Source organism: Phyllostomus discolor, chromosome 8 (assembly GCF_004126475.2).
Source record: "Phyllostomus discolor isolate MPI-MPIP mPhyDis1 chromosome 8, mPhyDis1.pri.v3, whole genome shotgun sequence".
Lineage (NCBI taxonomy): Eukaryota > Metazoa > Chordata > Mammalia > Chiroptera > Phyllostomidae > Phyllostomus > Phyllostomus discolor.
The window spans coordinates 84,664,497-84,685,438 of NC_040910.2; the positions used below are offsets into that span (position 1 = coordinate 84,664,497).

General features: G+C 43.4%; 2 long non-coding RNA genes across 2 annotated transcripts; one reads left to right on the forward strand and one right to left on the reverse strand.

Annotated features, from left to right (window-relative positions):
• The first annotated feature begins 824 nt into the window (after nucleotides 1–824).
• On the forward strand, nucleotides 825–18,980 carry LOC118502151. The gene is made up of 2 exons (XR_004904839.1): nucleotides 825–1,144; nucleotides 18,514–18,980. It is a non-coding gene; the product is annotated as an uncharacterized LOC118502151 (long non-coding RNA).
• On the reverse strand, nucleotides 18,847–19,394 carry LOC118502152. Its single transcript, XR_004904840.1, has 2 exons — nucleotides 19,232–19,394; nucleotides 18,847–19,184 (listed from the first exon to the last, which is right to left on the reverse strand). It is a non-coding gene; the product is annotated as an uncharacterized LOC118502152 (long non-coding RNA).
• Between the last annotated feature and the right edge of the window lie 1,548 nt (nucleotides 19,395–20,942).

Below are 20,942 nucleotides of genomic sequence, written 5' to 3' on the forward strand. Positions count from 1 at the left end.
TGGGGGGATGTGTGTGTACCCGTGCATGCACGTGTGCACTCACACGCATATGCAAAGGGAGAAAGACCCTTCACGTATGAGCAGAGATTGTTCATCAAAAAGGGCTCGCCGTGAGTTCTCTGTCATCGTTGGTAATAGCTCTCGAAATGACTTGGAAAACTTTAATTATGTTAGAGCCTCGTTTTCAGCTCCTGTTATCTTCTGAACTCCCAGAGGGTGGGGGAGATGGGTTACCCTGCAGCCTGGACTTTTTCTAAAGAGCCTTTGTCTCTCTGCCCAGGTATTAAGTTGGTGGCGCAACAATCATAGGTACATTTGGTTCACTTTTCTCCCCCCCACCCCCCGCCCGAAGCGCCGTCCTGGGTCTGAATGTGGGCCTGTGTTCTCCTGGTCCACCGTCCTCAGCCCTGCACAGGGGACTGAAAGAGAATGGGCCACAGGAATGCACCCTGAACAGAGCCAAATTGTTCAAGCTGCGTGAAGAAGAAAGAAAAAACGGGGAGGGGGGCAGGGAGAAGAAGAAAAGCTTTCCTTGTAGGTTCGATTTCTCTGGAGATATTTGGAGGATAACACAGCAATTTTTTTTTAGGGGGGGGGGGTCCAAGGGGAGCAAAAACGAGAGAGCCGAGTTTGATGGGCACAGTGGCCCATACAGAAAGGTGACATTTGAGAGAACAATTGCTGGGTTGTTTGGCTACATTTGCTGCTATGAATGAAGCTAAAGAAAAGCTGTCTTTGGATTGCTACTAATAGTCATCTTCATCATTCCTGCTCTCTCTCTCTCTTTCTCAGTTCCCTTATGAAATAAGGGCACACAGGTAATAAACAAAGCACTATAAAAGATCAGATTGAGGTATTCTGTGGGCTCATTCAATGTCGGAAGCCAGCATTCTGCACACCACTGCCGGGGCCTTCGGCTTCCAAAGCTGGTTCGAGACTGAGGAATAGCAGCGGGATTAGGCCAGACCTCTGTCTGTTCTCACAGCCTTGTGGAATTTATCAGGGCCATTTCCTTGGTCAGCTAACCCACACCCAGGGACCCAGGGACAGAGGAAGAGATGGCAGGGTAGAGACCCTTGGATTTGTTCTTTCGGATTTTGGATTTTGACCTGACTTTCTCTGTCAATCCTCATTCCAGATCCAGGTGAGTGAGTAGCCTGGGTTGAAAAGCTGTTCATCAGTTGAATCTGACTTTTTTTATCCCCCTAACTTTGACACAGGATTCATTCTCAATTCTTACTTTCCCTCCTGTTGCCATGGGCTAGGCACAGGTGACCTGCAGGCATGCTGCAGAGTCCGGTGTGGCTGCCTGCGGTGAGAGGCAGGCCCAAGGAATTGTGTGGGTGAACGGGAATGAGCTGGGTGGGTTCATCTGACCTGCAGGAATAATCAACGATGGGTGGATGGACAGAGTGGGAATGGTTCTTCTCTCATCAGGCAAGCTTTCTTGTCACACATTTTTCTGCTCTTGGTTGGGCCTCTATCTTCTGCCTTTGCCTCCTTTTTCATTTTCCTTTGCTTTCAATTTTCAAGATTCATCCTAAGTGATGTGTTGGCTCTGTCTGGTTTCAAAGAGAAACTTAGGTGAGAGAGTGGTGAGCACCAGCTATGGATTTGACTTCTTTCCATGAGTCAGTAGCCAGTGCCCTTGTCTAGAAAGTTCACCCACATGCTGGTGCTGGCAAGCTGGGCTCCTATAGGCCAGCTTTGGGGTTGACAGGTAACTAAAGATGAAAAGGAGATTCCAGGGTCTCTGTGCTTCATCAGAGCATAGCCATTCTTTGCTTTGCTATTTGTTCCTCATTACTGGGTATGTAATCATCATTACTGCGGATATAATCTAGTGATAGACTAGAACAGAATTATATCAGGTTTGCAGAGAGGAGTGTAGGTTTTGAATGGTTTTGTGTCAGTGCTTGCGCATGGACAGGCACAACTAAATGTGAAATGTGTATGTCAGAGACTTGCTTGACAAAGCCTCGAGAAGGCGATATTGCTCATAGATGTGTGATTTATTTCAGGTGCTTAGGCATCCTAAGGAGAGAACGGTTCTGGCACCTATGTATTTGCATCTGTGTTTTCGTCAGTGCATAACACCAGACAGTGGTTCAGTGCTCACATGCTGTGGGACCCGGCACTCTATGTTTGTACAGTAGCTTCAGCCCCAGGGTTTCAGGCACTTTCCAAATGACCTTCTTACTGTGATTTCCTTTAAGCTCCATTTTGTGAGTACAGAAACTGATTCGTTGGGGTTTCAGTTATCTTCCGGTTGTTGCAAAGGAAGTCTGTCTGGAATTTAACTAAACCTTCAACTTTCCACATGAGAAAGTCTGTGCGTTCTGTGTGCGTTGCGTGTGGGATAGCACATACGCTATGAAAGCATGCACAGTAGAACACACATAATGGAAGTTGTGTACACATGATAGTGTATTGCTTGTCCTGTTCAGACGTGTGTGTATGAATATTAAATGATCACACTGGAGAGTTCTGAGTCATTGCAACTTGGTCACTTAGACCGGGCTCTTGATCTTCTGACAGAGGCTCTGCTAACAGCGTTCAGCAGGAGGAAAGAAACCGAAGGCTGCAAAGGCATGGTGTTAATTCGTAGGAACGGGGTTCTATGTAATCCTCATAAATGTACATTATAGGCGCGTGCAAACTTTCACATATGTAGCTCTTCTTAATCATGAATGATAGATGCTTGAAAGCTTCCCCAATTTGTCATTATGCAGCAAATGCTCTCTTTATTTGCTGAGCTTTGAGGCTTTTTTTTTTTCTGTGCCTGTGTTTTCCTAGCAGCACTGCTTTCTCTGGAAATAACAGAGTTTTACTGTGGCCACTGTACGGAAACACTACCAAACATCTGGTTTTAACCTGTGCGGGGAACATAGTAGGGATTCAGTAACTGAAGATAAAGGAATCATTACGGTTCCCCGACCTGTAGTTAGAGTTCACCTCTGTATTTATTTACACACATAGGTACTGTCTTGAGTAGAATATTCACAGAGTTATTGGACTAGCTGTCTTCTGGCTCAACTGACAAATTTGTTTAATGTCTCATTTAATTTATCAGTAACTTAAATTCAGTCAATCAATCAATTGCTTTGGTATTATGTAAATATATCAGCAACCTTTCAGTCCTTCAACTTTCCTTCTCTGTTTGTCTCTCATCATCATCTACATTTAGTCAATATGTATTATTGATTTTATATAACTCAGGAAGGCTAACATAAGGCTTCATTTCCTCAGAGACTAGGGTCTGGAATACGCACGCAGGGCAAGGACCCACTCAGTCCCGGCACAGAATTTAATTTCCTTTCTGAATACTTACCCACATCTCCTGATGGGGAACCAGGGTAGTAGCAGAGTGGTAGTTCAAGGGTTGTAGGTTATTACTCACGTACAGTGAAAGCGGGGAAAGCACATCATTGCTGTACTGTTCTGCAATTAACACTAACCACAAGTCACAATCTGCAGCTCTGTTTTAATAAGCATTTGCCCAAACAAGGTTGGGTGAGGCAGTTCCCAATGATGTCTGGCCCCGGACATCTGCCTTTTACAGACTTATGGGGGCGTGGGGACCCAGGGTTCAGACACATGCATTATGCACGGTTCCTGTCTCTGCTGATTAGCCTTGTGGGGAAGGGCGGCATTAAGCACTGGCCCGGCAGTCTTCTAGAACAACATGGCAAAATGCAGGAGAACACACAGTCTTGTGTTTGGGGCTTTAAGACTCCGAGGTGACTTGGTGCTCAGGAGGATTTGAGAGCAGATTGGCTTATGGCCATTACTGTTGGCTAATAATTGCACTAATCTTTTCGAGGGAGGTTTTGTGGGCGTGCGTGTTCCCCCTCCCTCAGTCTCCAAGTTGGAGAACAATAAGAGAATTGTGTTTCTGCACTAGTCCATGAGATAGGTCAGGGGCTGCGGCTGGCTGGGTAAGGTCTGCAATGGACAACCCACTAGGCATCAGCCCCAAGCCGCCAGGGAGGAACCTGAGACCCGGGTACTCCGGCTTTGGCCAAATCACAGGGGAACATCTGGCTAGCTAAGCCACTTGAGCAGCAGCTGTTTTGGGGTGATCAGATTCAGTGCCCTTTTGGGGAACCTCAAAGCAAGTGCAATGCTTGCTGGAAGAGAAAGAGGAGTATGCGTGTGCACATTCCTGCTTATGTGGACACTGCCCTTTGTCCATTTTTCTCTTGTCTAAAATTCACTCAGCAAAACTGTTCTTTTTTTTAGAATGGATGATATTAAACCTTCACTTGGAGTAGCAATGCCAAGTGGAGATACTCCTGTAGAGCAGCAATTTTCAACGTTTTCATCTAATGGCACACATCAAAATTCTATAGCACACCCCAAAATAGATGCCTAGAAGGTCAGAATAATAAGCTCAGTGGTTATAAGATCCAAAGAGTAAGTAACATCACCGTCCATTTGGTGCTGTGTGTGCTAATTTCCTACATTCCCCCCCAGAATGGGCCGCACGGTCATGTTAACCATCCTGAGCCTGCAAGTTCCGTTTAGTAAATTTCCACGGGGTGGTTGTTCACGTGTTAGGCATTGTGAAAGCAGCGTCCTTGCCAACATATCAACAGGGATAAGTGCAGGTATTTTAATTCTCCTCCGCCTCTCGGCCCAGGTTTCCCTGGTGCCCACTTTGGGGGTGTTGCACGTCTCCTTCCATCTGCTCCCTGTTAAGCAGCTGCTGAGTTTAGTAACAAGGAGGCTGGTGTGGCCAGTGGATGGAGCACGCTGTTAGTGTAATTTGGCAGGAGGTTGCATGCTGGCCCCGAAGGGCAGTGAAAACGAGAGAAGGCGAGGGTATTTCCACGGGGTGGGGGACAGGCAGGGTGGTGAGGCCGGGCAACCTCGCTGCCACCCGTGGCTGACGCCCTTGGGGAGCTGCTGATCAGAATTAGGTTGAGATCCCAGCCGAGATGCAGTTTCTCCCCTCTCAAACCCTGGGAGTTCTCCAGCCTGCGCCGTCCAGCTCCCCATGAACATTTCCAAATTAAAAAAAAAAATACGTGTGGAAAAATACAGTAAAAGTGACAGCGCCTTCCCAGTTTCCGACAGTTCTGTTTTGACTTCACAATCAGCCAAACTGGAGCCCCTGAGTAGCTGGCTTAATTTGTCACCTTGAATTATTAACCGTTTCCCTGCCTCTCTTGGTGGGTGTCCTTCTGGCTCCTCGCCCACGGCTGGCTCAGGGACCTGTTAATCCTGTGCCCTTTCCCTCCGGCTTGTGGCTCTGCCCAAAGAGCCTCCATGGAGTCAAATTTGAATGCACTTCACCGTCAGCTCCCTGTTGGTTTTTGCCAAGTAGTGGCTGAAATAGAGGGTGATGGTCAGGACAGGAAAGAATGACTCCAGAGTTAGCTCTCACGTGGTCCAGACTGTCCTGCAGAAGTCCCCCAGTTTAGTACGTTTCTCCTGGTTAAGGGCCCAAGGCAGAGAAGGGCTTGTCTCGGAATGGGGATGATATAGGATGCAGTCTCCTGGAAAGCAGAGGGAAAACTAATGCATTTATATTTTACGTCAGTGAGTTAGTCTTTTGACATCCTGTTGCCCGCCCTTGGGCATCTCTTCTGTCCTTTTCCTCCACCATCGTCCTGTTTCTGCGTACCTGCACTGGTCACTTGGGTGCTCAGGATCTCCTCGGGCAATGCCGTCTGCTCAGACCATTTCCCGATGTTCCCCTTTCCCTCAAAACGTCCCTATCCCCAACCCCATTCTCCTTAGAGTCTTGTGCTTTCGGCCATCTGATTTATTAATGTGAGAAATTAATGTGAGTTAATTCTTTGGGAGCTGCATTTTAACGCATTACTCTAAAACAGTGCCTTTCAAAACTAAGGGTTATTTACTTATTTTTTTAAGAAACAAACTACTTGGATCAAAATTGTTTCATTTTTATAAAATGTAAATTGTATTAATTTTAAAGAGGTGGTAAATGGGCATGATTTATAATTCAAAATATAAAAGCGCATATAGTAAAAAAACCTTTTCCTCCAGTAACTCAGATCTTTCTCTGGAGACAGCAGAAACAACTGGTTTATTGCCTATCATCTCCACCCCTTTCTAATTTTTCATGGGTTTTATTTCTGAAAAGTTTGACATTTAAAGAGAGGTTGCAGTGATACTGCACAGTTCCTATAGATGCCACCCCTGCCTCCCCTTCGTTAACATCTCAGGTTGTTGGGCGTGTTGGTCACAGCGGAGGGACAGACATTGGTACATCACCATGACCTAGATTCCATGGTTTATCAGATTTCACTAGTTTTATCCCCATGTCCCTCCTCTGTTCTACAATCTCATCCAGAACACCACCTGACACTTAGTGGCCATGTGTCCTTAGCTTCCTCTGGTTTGTGACAGCTTCTCAGACTCCCCTCGTTTTGTTGACCTGGACAGTTTTGAGGAAGGCTCGTCAAGTATTTTGTAGACTGTTCCTCAGTCTGAGTTTAGCCGTTGTTTGTTCATTTTGTTCCTAATGAGCATATGCCGGGTTTATGAGTTCCCGGGGAAGTACCAGTGTCATCGTCGTGTCAGGGGGATATGGCCTGCACATCACTTGTTATTGGTGACGCGACCCTGACCACGTGGCTGAGGCAGTGCTTACTTGCTTTCTCCACTGCACAGTCACTTTGCCTCCCTCCATGTGTGCTCTGTGGAAGAAAGTCCCTAAAGTCAGCTTAGGCTCAACGACTGGGGAGTTGTGTTCTACCTCTGAAAGGCCCCTTTCCTTTTTAACAACTCAGCAACCTACTTTGTAGGCTTTGCTGTGCTTTGCCTTATTTTCCAAACAACGTATTTTAGAGATGGTTCTATATCAGTATTTGAAGAACTTCTGTATTCATTATTCACTTGCATTTATTTTATGGATATAGTAATACCACATTCTAAATGCCCCTTGTGATGGGCATTTAGGTTGCTTCAAAATGTTCCTCTTGTAAACAATGCTGATGTAAATAATGTGGTGCATGTTCAAGCATTCCCACAGGATCAGTCCTTGGAAGTCAAATTTTTACTTAAACTGAATGGGATTTGTAATTCCTCGAGCTATTGCCAAATTGCCTTCCATAGACAGTGAACCAAGTTATACTCCCCCAGTAACATAATATATTCAAAATGATTCAGTAGACAGAATTTCAAGTAGGGGGAATAATATTTTTAAATTGGTGGACCAGTCCATGTTTCTGCGTTGATCTCCTTAAATCACAGCACAATAGGAAAAACTGTAGGAAACCCAATTCTTCAGATGCAACCTGGCCTGTGAGCTAATTTTATGAGTCCAGAGCCCAGCCTGCGTGCTGAAGACTTCATCTGTCTCCTGCCCAGTTCTTCCATTAACTATACTCCTTTCCTGACCATTCCCTGGCATGCTCTTGAAACCTTCCTATCTGTGCACAGAACATTCTCTGTTTTTTCCCAACTATCCATTTACCCACTGGAAACTCACATCTTGGTTAGGCCCATGTGGCTCATTTTTAGTCATTTTAGCACAAACACACTCCATCTGCCTTATATTTACTTGCACCTGTGTTTCCCTGCTCAGCCTCCTATGTCGTTGCTATATTGAAGAATGACTTTCGATTCCAGGTGTATTGTGAATATTCTGGGGTAAGGGATTGTATCTTCTCTTTTTTTGCATTATTCCCCAAAAGCTACTGAACCCAATAGAAGTCCCTATTGTTAGTAGAGTTGCTGATGGACCCTTTTCTTCATCCCTCTATCACCTGATACGGAAAAGAACTGCCTGGGAAGAAGCCACTGCTATGAGATTGTCTGTCTATGCCTGGCCCGTTCGTGCCCACACTCCTTCCTTGGAATAACAGGAGAGGGACAAATATTTTCTTTGAGGCTAAGTGATCACTTCTCAGAGGTGGTGAGAAATAGTTATAAAGGTTACTAGTAAGATTTAAAATTATCCAGAAATATTGCAAATCACCGAAGACACACTCTGGGCCACACAGGGCTTTGTGGATGGTGGGGACAGTGGCTAGTCTGCTGGGTTGGCCCTGGCCTGCCATGAGTTTATTTACTGTAACCGGGTTGGCTGCTTCCTGGGGAGGCTCTCCTACTCGGCCTTACACTAGGATCCTTTTGGTGCAAATTCACACTGAGGAAGAAACTCTGCTCTCGCTTGTGTAGGCTGTCTTTTGTGTAGGTCTGTGGAAACCCAGCCTTCCTAGGGTCAGAGCCATGAGAAGGCCAGAGTTGTGCATTTGGGGGCAGGCATTTTTGTCGAAAGGAACACGGCCCCCCTTGCACCTCTACTTTCTAACCCTTTGCATGTTTCTATGGACACAGCTTTTATTCTCTTTGGCTCTCATCCATTTAATCTATTTACATTACAGCGTTTTCAAATTGGAAGGACTCTTGGAAACCCAAGGAAAAGAAACACAGAAAGACAAAGTCTCTTTCAAGGTCTCAGAACTGGGTGAAGAAGCCCAATGGTCAGCTCAGGCAGGTCTCTTACACACATGGGCTAGTTTCTTTCTATCACACCCTCTTATTTATCAAATGTCCAATAATAATAAAGTGGTGATAATAATAGCTAACATTTATGGAGAACTTCCCATGAGCCTATGGTACAGTAAATGCTTTACCTATATCGTTCCTTTATAAGAACGCTGTAAGGCAGACAACTTTAATTTTCCCCATTGAGCAGATGAGAGAATTGAGGAGGTAGATTATTTGCCCAGGATTACAAGGCTAATCACAGGTGAAGCCAGGATAGTGAGATTGCAGAGAGTGCACACTTATCTGCATTATTATGCTTTTGTGCTATAGTACATGGCAAAATAACATGTGGCATGAACAACATAATATTTCCAGAGAAAATATGGAAGAAACCATCTCTGCCCTTCAGAATTTTCATTCTAGTGGAGGGGGTAAGACATGGAGATAGAATGAAGGATAAAATACAGAGCAGCCATTTACATTTGCATTCCAGATAATCACTGCATTGTTTTCAGTATTATTGTGTCACCAACACTGCACAGGACACAGTGATACTAACAGATTTGTTTGTTTGTTAAAACTCAAATTTAACTGAACATTACATTCCTGATAAAAGTATATTTAAAAAATATAATATATCCAAATAGTGCACTTATCCTAAAAATGCATTTATTGTAGATCTGAAATTCAAGTTTAACTGTCTCTCATGAATTTTTACATGCAAAATCTGGCAACTATGCATGGAAAGAACTTGGAAAATACAGAAGAGCTTGTGCTGGTGCAGTGTTTACTGCACACTGCACCTTATCCTCACCCCATAGGGACATCTTCTCCCCTCTTTCCTTCTCTTCCTCTTGCCCCACCTCCCATACACTCCACTCACAATGCACAGGCTTGTGACATAGCAGCAAGTTCTAGAGTGAGGGCCCACACTGACTAGCAGTCAGTATGGAGACATCTTCCTTTCTGCCCTGGTGCCCAGTCCTGGGGTGTGTCTTGTAACTCCTGAGGTCTCCCCTGTCCTCGAGGAACACTCTTCCTCTTGGTGATCTCTGATTGCTCTGCCAACCCTCCACCCTACCAGAGACATACATTTCACCCAGGTCCAACCCCACCCAGTGGTATGTGCTGGTTTGCATCAGGTCACTTTGTGTTCATTAATATATACCTAAGTCACAGGGTTGGTGGCGGTATGAAGGGAATGAGGCAGCAAAGTTTGGCTCCTTCCTTGTCCTGTCTCTGAGATAGGCTTTCATGGGCAGCGGGGTAAGCTGTCTGGGTGGGGTGGGCGGGTGCCGAGCACACCGGTTAACAGTCGCTGACTGTGTACTCTCTGGGAAGGGGCGGTGCACCAGCTATTTTAAGGCCAGACTGGTGAATGTTGGGTTCCCCTTCGTTTACCTAGGCTCTCAGTGTTTTCCCTGGCACACCCCGAAGTGGTCACAGAGTGTGGGAAGCCAGGCAGGGAAAAAATTAATGCTCTGGATGACGCCCCTGGTAGCTGCTGCTAAGTTCCATGGAAAAGATGGGGGCCGAGGAGTAGGGGGCTCACTATCTGTGTCGATGGGTGTCTCTGAAGGCTTTAAGCTATACTGGCATCTACTCAGCTCTAGAGATGGTGGAAAATTGGCTGCAAAGTCAGTCCGAGGCCTGCCTGGTAGCCCCAACTCCACCCACTCCCGTGGAGTGCCGTTGCGCACAGTGAATGCCTCTTTATCGTCAGTGAGCGATACTGACTTTTCAAAAATACTGTGTAGGCCTTGTGTCCCAGATGCCTGTGGCATGCAGCCTCTGCTGCCTTTTCAAGGGTGTTGGCTTCAAAACCCACCCAGAAACCTGAGAAAAATGCCTCCACTTGGCATCTCAGGAGGCTAACTCCAACTGCCTTCTGTTTCTTAGCCCGCTGGCCACAAGCTACCTAGTGGACAGTTATTATAAGGGAAGGAAACAACTTCAATACTGGGAATTATGCAGGAAGCACATCACAGTTATTTACAAGTTTCATGGGGAGCATTCCTTGCATCACTTAGACTCACATGGTAAAGATTTAGTTCATCGCCTTCCATGAGCTGTATGTGGACTGGCTTTCCAGGAAAGTTCCTGTTGGCCATCTGCAGGCTTGGCTCTCCTGGTTGGCATGGTCCACTAGAGCCAACATGGAAACTGAGTCCAAGTGTAGGCGTGAAGTTGGGTGTGTGTTCAGGTATTGATCTTTCCCATGGGTCAAGCCCTTGTTAATGCTGATTGTGGACCAGGCTCTGGGCCATTACAACACCAGTGGTAGATGTCATTGGACCCAGTTTACAGGTGGATTAAGTGCCAGCTTTGACTATGGCCACCAGATAAGCTCAGCCTGAATGGGATCTGTTAGCTGGAGGAGCACTTGTATCTGAACAGGCCAGAAGATAGAAGCTGTTAAACATGGTCTCTAGTTGACTCATAATGGACTTCAAGACATCACAAACAAGTCACTCGAGATTACTAAGAGCAGAGGGTCCCTGAGACAATGCTTCATGTGAACTTTTGTTTCTGTAAAGGTAATGTCTAGCATACAAACTCTGAGTGTTGCTTTCTAACTTCCTAGTTGGAAGTGAATGTTAGGAAAGTGCTCAGAGTCTCCAGTATTTGACCGAGTCTAGGCAAAGTCATAATCCCAATTTCTATTGATGACTAGGTTCCCATCATGATCCCAGTTCCCGTTATTTCTTCTGTTAATCAATACATCCTGCCCTCAGTTGATGTAATTGCTTCTATTTGTGACTGCTGGCTTGTCTGAATTTTGAAAAGTCCCTATAGCATCTATAAGTGAAAAAAATCCATAGGCAGTGGCCTATATAACACTCATTATTAACACAAGTTATGATTTTTAATTAAACCCTTGACAGCCCAGAAGACCACAGCCTCCTCATTACCCCTACCTGGGAGACAGCAGTTAGTGAAGCACAAATATCTGGAAAAATGATCATGCTCCAGTTCTTACTCCAGTACCCTGAAAAGTGAGAAGAGGCAGTATTTTCAGAGCCAGTCTAGGTCCTGTTATCCTATCCTATCCTGTTACCCCCAGACTTGTCCATCATTCTTCATCAGATAGTTCTCCTTGCCCCTACAAAAATTTTACCTAGCCTTAAACATATTTTGGGGACAAGTTGCTACCATTCCTTTTTGACTGATTACCTTTTCTCCAAAATCTTACGCCTGCACTCTTTGTATTATGTAGCAAATGACATTCATTCCATAAATCTCTAACATACCTACCTTGGGCAATCCCTTGTGCTTGGTGCTCTGAAGGACATCGATGAGGTCAAGGGTAAACAAGGGACACCTGATGACCATGCCTAGAACTAGCTAACAGCTGCAAGTCAACAGACAGATTGTACAAGCACCATACTGACAATGTATTATACATATGTTTTTGCCAACATTTTTAGATCAACTTCAGCTCACAAAAATGAATTAGAAAAATACAGTCACTCATTCACTCCTAGATTCACTCAATATATATTTTTGAAGGTTTTTAATATCCACAAGTTAAATACTGAGTTAAATACTAAGAAGAAAATACTTAAGTTTCCTGCCTTCCAGGAGCTTACAATTAGGCTATTAGGAGAGACTGTAAGTAGCTCTTGTTGATATTTTTTATTGTGAGATATAAAGATGGAGTCTATTATTTACTAAGAAACTTGTGATTAGTGAAATACAACCATACCAATGTCAGGTTCAAGTGGAGATCGCTCTATCATAGCCATCTTTAGATTAACAACTGAAAAAACTTAAAATAAGAGAGATGAAGGGTTGAAATCAAAGTGAATTTGTTTTATTTTTAAAAAGACTTTCTCTGTGTTGAGCTCTTCAATTGAATGCTCAGAAAGAGAGGCTATTATAGAGTGCAGTTCATCAGGGAAACCCTTGTAGGTGGTCGATTCAACACAGCTTTTGGAGAGCTTGAAGGTTGCAGAAAGACAGGCCTCTAGGAAGGGAAAGTTTTTAGCAGAATACAGATGGGGAGTGAGGAAGTTGGCATCATGGTGGGTGGTGGGAATGAGGGATAGGAAAACATTAACTTAACATGATAGAGAAAGCAAAGCTATGTGCTAAGAAAGGAAAAAATAAAGAACAAGGGATAAACATAGGATTTGAGGGTTTGCTAGGATGAGGATTTTAAAAAAAATGATTAATCTTTTTAGAGGGGAAGGGAGGGGGAAAGAGAGGGAGAGAAATATTGATGTTCAAGGGAAACATCAATCGGTTGCTTCTTGTATGTGCCCTGACTGGGGACAGAACCTGCCAACCAGACATGTGCCCTAACCAGGAATTGAACCCGTGACCTTTTTGTTTTGCAGGAAAATGCCCAGTAAACTGAGCCACACTAGTCAGGGCAGAATGAGAACTTTTTTAAAAATAAAAACAAATTTTCCTGTAGGTCCATCAGATTTCAATGCCATGATCTTTCCTTTGCAAAAATGCATTGTGCGTGCTGTAAAAGGGGGAGTCAGAAAAGCTACCGGATAAGCAGGGGGTTGACATAGAGAGTCCATTTACACATTTTACCTGGAAACAAATGAAAAAAAAAATGAGCAGAGAAAGTAAAATGTGCATGAATGCTAAAGATAAAACTAAGAGGTAGAGAGACAGTTCTTATTTTCAGCTGGCCACTCCCAGACCCCCAGAAATCTTTTTTCCACTTTCCTGTGCTCTTAGCATCTATTTTGTTAAAATCTTTGAGGAATGTTGCCCTCTATCCATCACTAGCATTCACCTCTCTGTCCACTTAACACAAGACATGCCACGAAAAACATTTGTACCTTCAAAACAGCATGGTATCAAAACACCTAAAGCAAACACTGCTAGAATATGCAAGAACAATTTGGGCAAAAAACACACTTGTAAACCCAAACAAGCACAAAACCACACACACACACACACACATACACACACACAACAGCAAAGGGAATAACTTCTATTAAGAATTCTTAAACATGCCTTTCCTTACTTTTTCAAGTAAAAGTGGTAGGTAGTACCCTTGGATATCTCCAAGAGCACCTTTAAGAGTCAACTATCCCAGTAGTGCCTATGGCTGGGAAGTTTATGCCAATGAAAGAACCTGTAGTGTCTCACAAACTATGCAGCTAAGGCATGTACCTTGTTCCTGGGGCAGGAAAAAATGGCAGCCCTTTTTCCTTGCATGAAAGAAGGCTTCACAGGAAAGAGTAGGTTTCTTATTTGACTGTCATTAAATTCATGATCTTTCCCTTTTTAGTCCTTTCTTTTGAAAGGATGCAGACATAGAGCTACTACCTCAAGCATTCAATGGAATATAGACTGTTACCTCAACAGGGTAATGTTGCTGTTAGTAATAATTTTAATGATAAATAAAAATAACATTTGATGTTTACAGAAAAATAACTATATGCTAAGCACTAGAATAGTGGTTCTCACCCAGGGGTGATTTTGCCCCACTGTGGACATTTGGAAGTGCCTGGAGGCATCTCTGAGTATGTGATGGAGGGGTGGTGGCATGTAGGTGGTGGTGCCATTGGCATCTCATGAGTAGAAGCCAGAGATGCTGCTAAACTTCCTCTAATGCACAGGATGGGCCCCCACAACAAAGAATTATTCTCCCTGAAGTGTCAGTAGACTGAGGCTTTTATACATATTCAACCTCCCAAACAACCCGATGAGGCACATATTATTATTGTCCCCACTTTACAGATGAGAACATTTAGGCTTAAAATAATTAGTTCAAACTGCTTTGACCTGTGGACCCTCTCAGGTTTCTTTCTTGAGCTCTATTTGGTTCTGTGATAATTGCAGACAATTTAGGTTTGTTCAATGGCTGGGAATCAGTTCCCTCAAATGTCAGCATGCAAGTCATTCAGCTCAAGCAGCCCAACCCCCATCCCATTCTGGGATGAGTCTGGCTCACTAACAGCTGGTGACTGGGGCAGGGGGAAGAAGATATTATATAATGTCTGCAAAAGTAATGAAAAGTTGACTTAACTGTTATGATAAGCAAACAGTAAGATAGCACATGAGAATCCACAGTGATTTAAAAATATGTTTTCTAAACATAGTGTCCAGACGGTTCTCTTACATCCTCTGTTCTTTATTCCTAAACTCTGATAGGGGTGCGCCATGTGCTGTTGAGAAAACAGAGGGCTTGACGCCTTGGGACTCAGACAAGAGTGGCAATCTCCATTCTGCAACCTTATACAGAATTAGGTCATTGAATTCCAAGAGCGTTGGGTCCTTGGGAAGACAACTTCTGTTTTTCTTTTTTTCCTTTTTGATAAATGCCAAACTCCTTGTCAAAATATTTATGACTAGACAGAGAAAAATCAGATGCTTTCTTTTGAAACATTTCTCTAGATTTGGCTTAGGTGTTTTGATGTTCTTTTCTTTTTTTCTGCTTTTTTCTTTCCTCTTCTCCATTTTTCCCAACTTTTTATAGTTCTCTCTATTTCCATCTTCTCCTGTCTCCCTAGAGTATTTCTCACTGCCCATATTCAATTTTAAGGAAGGGAAGGGAGGAGAATTGCTTAAATAATGAGACTGACCATCCAACAGGGAAGTTGGTATGGTTGGGTCAATGATGGCAAAGGTCTCTTTAGTGTTAGGTGGTACCAACTTTGAAGTCTTTTGAAGATAAGTGAAACCCCCCTAAAAGTTTTGACACCATAGATATAGATTCAAATGTTTTTCTCTCACAATTTTCAAAAAATTTTTGCCCTAACCAACTGTCTGCTTCATCTGTCCACTGATGCATATTTTTATATCATTGCTGTTATTTCAATGAACTGAATTCAATGGAACTCAAAATACAAGTCAATTTAACCAACATTTGTGTAATTGTCTATTATGGGACAAGATGAGTATGATGTCACTAATCCCTACCCTGGAGGAACTTAACATTTTGGTGGGGAAATGAGTAAATATACATCCAGTTATCATATAGGTATATGTATTAGTTATCTATTTCTACATAACACATTGCACCAAAACTTAGCAGCTTAAAATAATTCATATGTACCATTTGCACAGTTCCTGTAAGTCAGGAATCTGTGCTTGGCCTAGCTGGGTCTTCTGCTTTAAATTTCCTCACAAGACTAATCAAAATGTTGGTCTAGACTCTCTGGTGGTCTCATCTGGAGCTTCAACTTGAGAAAGATTTGCTGCTAAGTTCACCCATGTGGTTATTATAGGGATTAATTTCCTTGATGCTGGTTGGACTGAGGGTCTCAGTTCCTCACCAGCTGTTGGCTGAAGGCCACCCTCAGCTCCTTGCCACAATGGCTGCTCCAACAGGGCAGCTTGCCACCAGAGTGTAAGCAAAGAAGGCCATAGACAGTTTGATGACAAAACCAAAGTCACCATCTTACATAAACTAATTTTGGAGGTGACAGCACATCACTTTTGTAGATTGTATTGATTAGAAATAAGTCAGTAGGTCCAGCCCAAACTCAGAAAGAGAGGATTACACAGTGGCTTGAATACTGGGGTAGGGGGGTAGGAATCACTATGTCAGAAGCTGATTACCACATAAAGGTTAAGGTCATGGTTCTGTCAAAGCAGGGAGTGGTGTAAGAAATCTTTAAAAGGAGGTATTTTCTGACTATGTGGATATTGAACAACTCTAGAAGATTTTGGCATTTACCAGTGATTTGTAGAATAGTCCTAGACTTGCAGAATGTATAATTGGAACCTTGGGAGCTCACTGAAGATACTATATCCCTAATTATAAAGAAACATGGACCCTTGAAGTGTACCCAAAGTCACAGTTATGGTTGTTCTACTGAGTATCTGTCCCAAGGAAATTTTTGTAGTCAATGGGTTATGTGGTTGTTTATTTGCTCACTCATTTTATGCATCAGTCAATGATAGCTAGTGAAACTCCAAGAGGAATTACTTTTGACTAAGATTTGCCTCTGAGGGCCTCCACTCAGTCTGGACCAGGGGTCGGCAAGTTATGTCCTGTGGATTAAATCTGCCCCTCCCTTGTCTCTTTTTGTATAGTTTGTGAGGTGAGAATGATTTTGCACTTTTTAATGTTTGAAAAAACAAACAAAAGAGGGATAATTTGTGATACATGAAAATGATATGAAATTCAAATTGTGGCGCCTCTGAAGCTTCGCTGGGACATACCCATGCCCACTGACTTATGACTGTCTATGGCTGGTTCTGTTACTGGAGCAGTGTGGTATAGATGCCACAGAGACCACATAGCCCATGAAGCCTAACATATTTACTGCCTAGACCTTCCAGAGAAAATGTGCCCACCCCTGGTCTACAGGAAGATTGACATGCAAACAAATAACTACTGCATTGTGATACGTGATATACTCAACTTAGAGACAAGGGTCATCAGAAGCACAGAGGTGGGAGTTCTGTTCATAGCTTTCTGGTAGGCTAGGGAAGGCTTTTTGGAGTTCTCCTTGAGGAAATCAGGAGCTCTCCTGAAATGAGATGTGTTAAGGAGAACTTACTTGTGGTACTTGTTAAAAATGGTAAGGATGACTTATTTAAGATGAGCTCCTACAACAATGTTTTATGTTTGGTGGTGGGGAGAAATTGGGCTCAGCTGTGAATACGACAGGCACTACTAGAAATTTATAGCCAAGGAGCAGGATGGGGGGTCATTTGGTGGAAAATTACTAAGTGGAAACATCAAGAGTAGGGAGATTCTGGCTAACCCAACTTGACAGGATTTTTGCAGAAAGTTGGTCAGGGTGATAGAGAATTTGATCAGATAATAAGCATGAGGGAGTTTTGCAAAACTGATCCAGCAGGATTCTTGCTAAAATTAGACAAAATGGTCCAAGGACAGAGCCTGAGGTTGGATCTGGTCAGAAACAAAAGCCTGTCTCAAGCTCAAAGGAGAAGATCTTTGAGTCTTTGTTAGAAGAGAAAAGAGGGAAAGGATAATTTTTCCATGGTGCTTAAATTGGTGGCCATGGACTTTTCAGAGGGTTCAGGTCTCCCTGAAATTCTTTGCCAAAATCTGTGTTTATATAACATATGTGCATTTTTTTCCCCTTTGAAGGGGGTCTATCCCTTTCAACAGGTTCTCAAGAGTTTAAGAATCACTATTGCGGGCAGACATGGCAGCCTGTGGAAAGCCACAAAGGTGTAAGAGAGAATAACACACCGATAGAGGTCAATAGTGAAAATACAAAACAGGTTCCTAAAGGGTATGGACAGAGATGAGGCATAAACAAATGTTACTCATCATCAGAGGGATAGCCCAGGACCTGGGCACAGCAGGGGTCTGAGGCTGACTCTATATAGTTTAAAGCACTAATGTGTACAAGGACATTGAACAAACCAAGTTAAATATATCTGGTCTTTGCTCTCAAGTGGCCAATCCATCAAAAGCAGCTGATGGACGGGCAAGAACTCCGCCACCCTACAGAGAGGTTATGGGTTGGCAAAGCTAGAGGAGTTGGCCAGATGTCCAATTCTTTCATCAATTCCTGATCAAATCCTAGGCCCCATCCCCCTCCAAAGCAAAACAACATTGACTAAATCTGCTTCTGGCTCTGAAAAAGTCTGGCCAAACAGCAAGAGGCCGGCATGAGACCCAGCTTCCTCTTCAAGAGTCTTTATACTTGGTTGTACTGTGGGCCAGAGAACAACACAGAAGTCTCAGTACTGGGAGGGAAGAGTTCCCAGGACTGAGGGGCACCGGGGCTCTGGACGTGAGGTGCGTGGGGAGGAGGTAATGGTTTTTCCTGAATTCCTTTTTATATTTTATTTAGATTAAGTTCTGCTCAGCGGGGTGATTTCTTAATTAGAGCTGCCCAGCCAAGCAGACCTCCAGCTCAGACCCTTGTGCTGCCTTCTAAGGTTTCACGAAGGACCCTGTCCTGCTCTATTTCCTGAGTTCTAATATTTGAATAGTATGCAGTGGATTTCAATGGGAGGAAAAGACATGTAATTTAATCATCTTTATTAGATTTTTGCCTGTGGATAGGGAGAGGGGAAGGAAGGAGGAGGGACATGTGTCTTCTCTCTGTTAATTTTTGTTTTCCTTTTTCTCTACCTTTCTTCCAGTGGCCAAAGAAGGAAGAAACTCAGTGGTCTTTTCTTTTTCCTTCATTTTTCAAACAAAGAAGCTAAATGAGACCAACAAGCCCGAAGGAGAATGAGTTCCTTGCAGAACTTCTCAGGACTTGGTAGACAGATTTACATAAACAAAGTATTTGGCTCCTTCTTTGGTAACGATCCTGAGAGTGGACACGGTGGTGACCCCACGGCTTTATGTTGTCTCTGTTGCTACAGAAGCTGCGAGTGTGCTCAGCAAGACCTCACGGGGGAAAATCAAGAGAGAAATGTTCCACGGTGTATCCTTGTACCTGCCCTAAATTGGCGTCATTTTGGGCCTCCATCCAGGGGAGAAAACTCAGCCTGTAGAAGCAGAGAGAAGATTAGATGCTGCTGGAAGGAATGGAGGTTTGTTGTGTTGCTGTCCTCAGGATGGGAACATGGCAGGGTTTAACATGAGCAAGAGACAGCAGGGGTTCTTTTAGGGGAAATAAATCTATTGTGGTATTCCAAGAGAGAATTCAGCATGGCACACTGAAAAAGGAAAAGGAAAAAAAAATTGCGTCCAGAACTCTCCCAATTGTTCTAAATACAAAGACCCCCAAACTAATGGGCACATTAAATGAGGTTTTGTATTCTTTTATTTATATTTGATTGCCCCACCCTAACCCCATCTCTTTCTCTCTCTCTCTCTCTCTCTCTCTCTCTGTCTCTCTCTCTCTCTCACACACACACACACACACACACACGGACACACACACCCTCAAGCCTCTGATCCTCCCTACTGCCCCTATCCTGTTGATCTTTCTTCACTTAAAAATTATCAGCAAAGAATTTATTCATTTGGGAGAATTCCAGGCACTACATTTATGTTCAGTTCAAATGAAATGGGATCCAGACTTTTCAAACCACGCTGTTTTGCAGATAAAACACAAAGGCAGGACCTCATTACCTGGAGACAGGGCCCGTTCTCTTTCCTCCTGCCTTTTGTTTCTAAGCAATTTTAAGTTTGTTTAAAAAGTTTCATAACAAGGACAGAACTTTTTTTTTTACCACGTCTATTTCAGGAGGGTTTTTAGTTAAGAGTAATGAATATATCTCCAGACAGATGGAAGAGTTTTACTAAATCTAGAAAAGACATTTTTCCCAATAACCCCTATAGGCTGATCCTAATCCTCTCATTGTTCAAAATGGTCTACAAAAGTCTTATTCAGGTGCCAAATGTCTTTATTAAATCATTATATTAACACAAAAAAAATCCTATTACAATGAGTTTCTCTGTAAGATCAAAAGTTCTCTATGGTCCTGCTGATAAAAAGGTGAAATTCCAGTAGAGCCCAAACTTTGGCCAAGTTTTTCAAAATTTACTGCAGTATAACCAGAGGGTTTACTAGGTCTGAGCCAGGAAAAAGCCTAAATTTTATCAAAGTAGTAGTCCCTAACAAAAATAAAACCATGCAAAGTAGAAACAAGTCATTGGCAACATTGTAATATGATGTGACCTGTAGAAAAAAACACAGTGGGTCTCTGATACCCACTTTGATTTGAGAAACTCAAGTGGCAAATTCAATGACAAACTGCACCAGCGAATCCAGGCTTCACGGGCTGTGAAAAGAGTTTGAAAATGAAGAGAAGCAAAGCCTGGTGTGTTTGTATATTGGATTTTTGAAAGTAAACTAAAACAAAATCAATGCATGTTTGTTACAGGGGAAACATTTTCTCATAATGCATATGTTTTGGGTCCCAGACTTGATTTCTGCCTTCAGGTAGAAGTGAGGGGTAAAAGCTCAGCGTTGGAGTGTAGCCAGAGGCATGGGGCCTGATGGATATCAGGAGAACCTAAAGAGAGAAGAAGATGCCAAACTTGGAGCATCTAAGAACTATGGCCTGTCAAAGGGACCTGGGGGAAGAGCCTGACCAAGTCAGGAAAGTCAACAGGAGGATGCAGGGGAAGCAGCGGGCACAGGGAGACCGTGCATGGCTGAGATCTTAGGCAGCAACAAGAGGTTGCAGCAGAGGTGGAAAGGATGTGGCTGATGTGACAGAGAGATGGGGGAGCATGCAAAGGGCTTGGCCCTGGAGATATATTTAAAATCCTTTAGCCTTTCCAAGATTATTAACCCAAATTACATTTCTTGCTTATTCCAGATGCCTTAGTATCTCATTTTATCACTAAGGACCTGCCATGTTAAAAATAAACATTTGGGAAGCAAGGGTGATTTTTCTTTTTTCTTTTTAATTGCGATGTTGATGTACTCATGGCCTGACATGACATGGGGTCTGGCTTAGATTAGCCTCTGGCTGAGCGACCCATGCTAATTTAGCGACTGCAATTATGCCGGCCTCTAACCGTGGCCTGCTCTTTGTGCGACGTGCCCTCTGAGTTGTTTTTCTCCAACAGAAGTAGTGGGAATGTTGGGCCATCTATACCTTCTTGC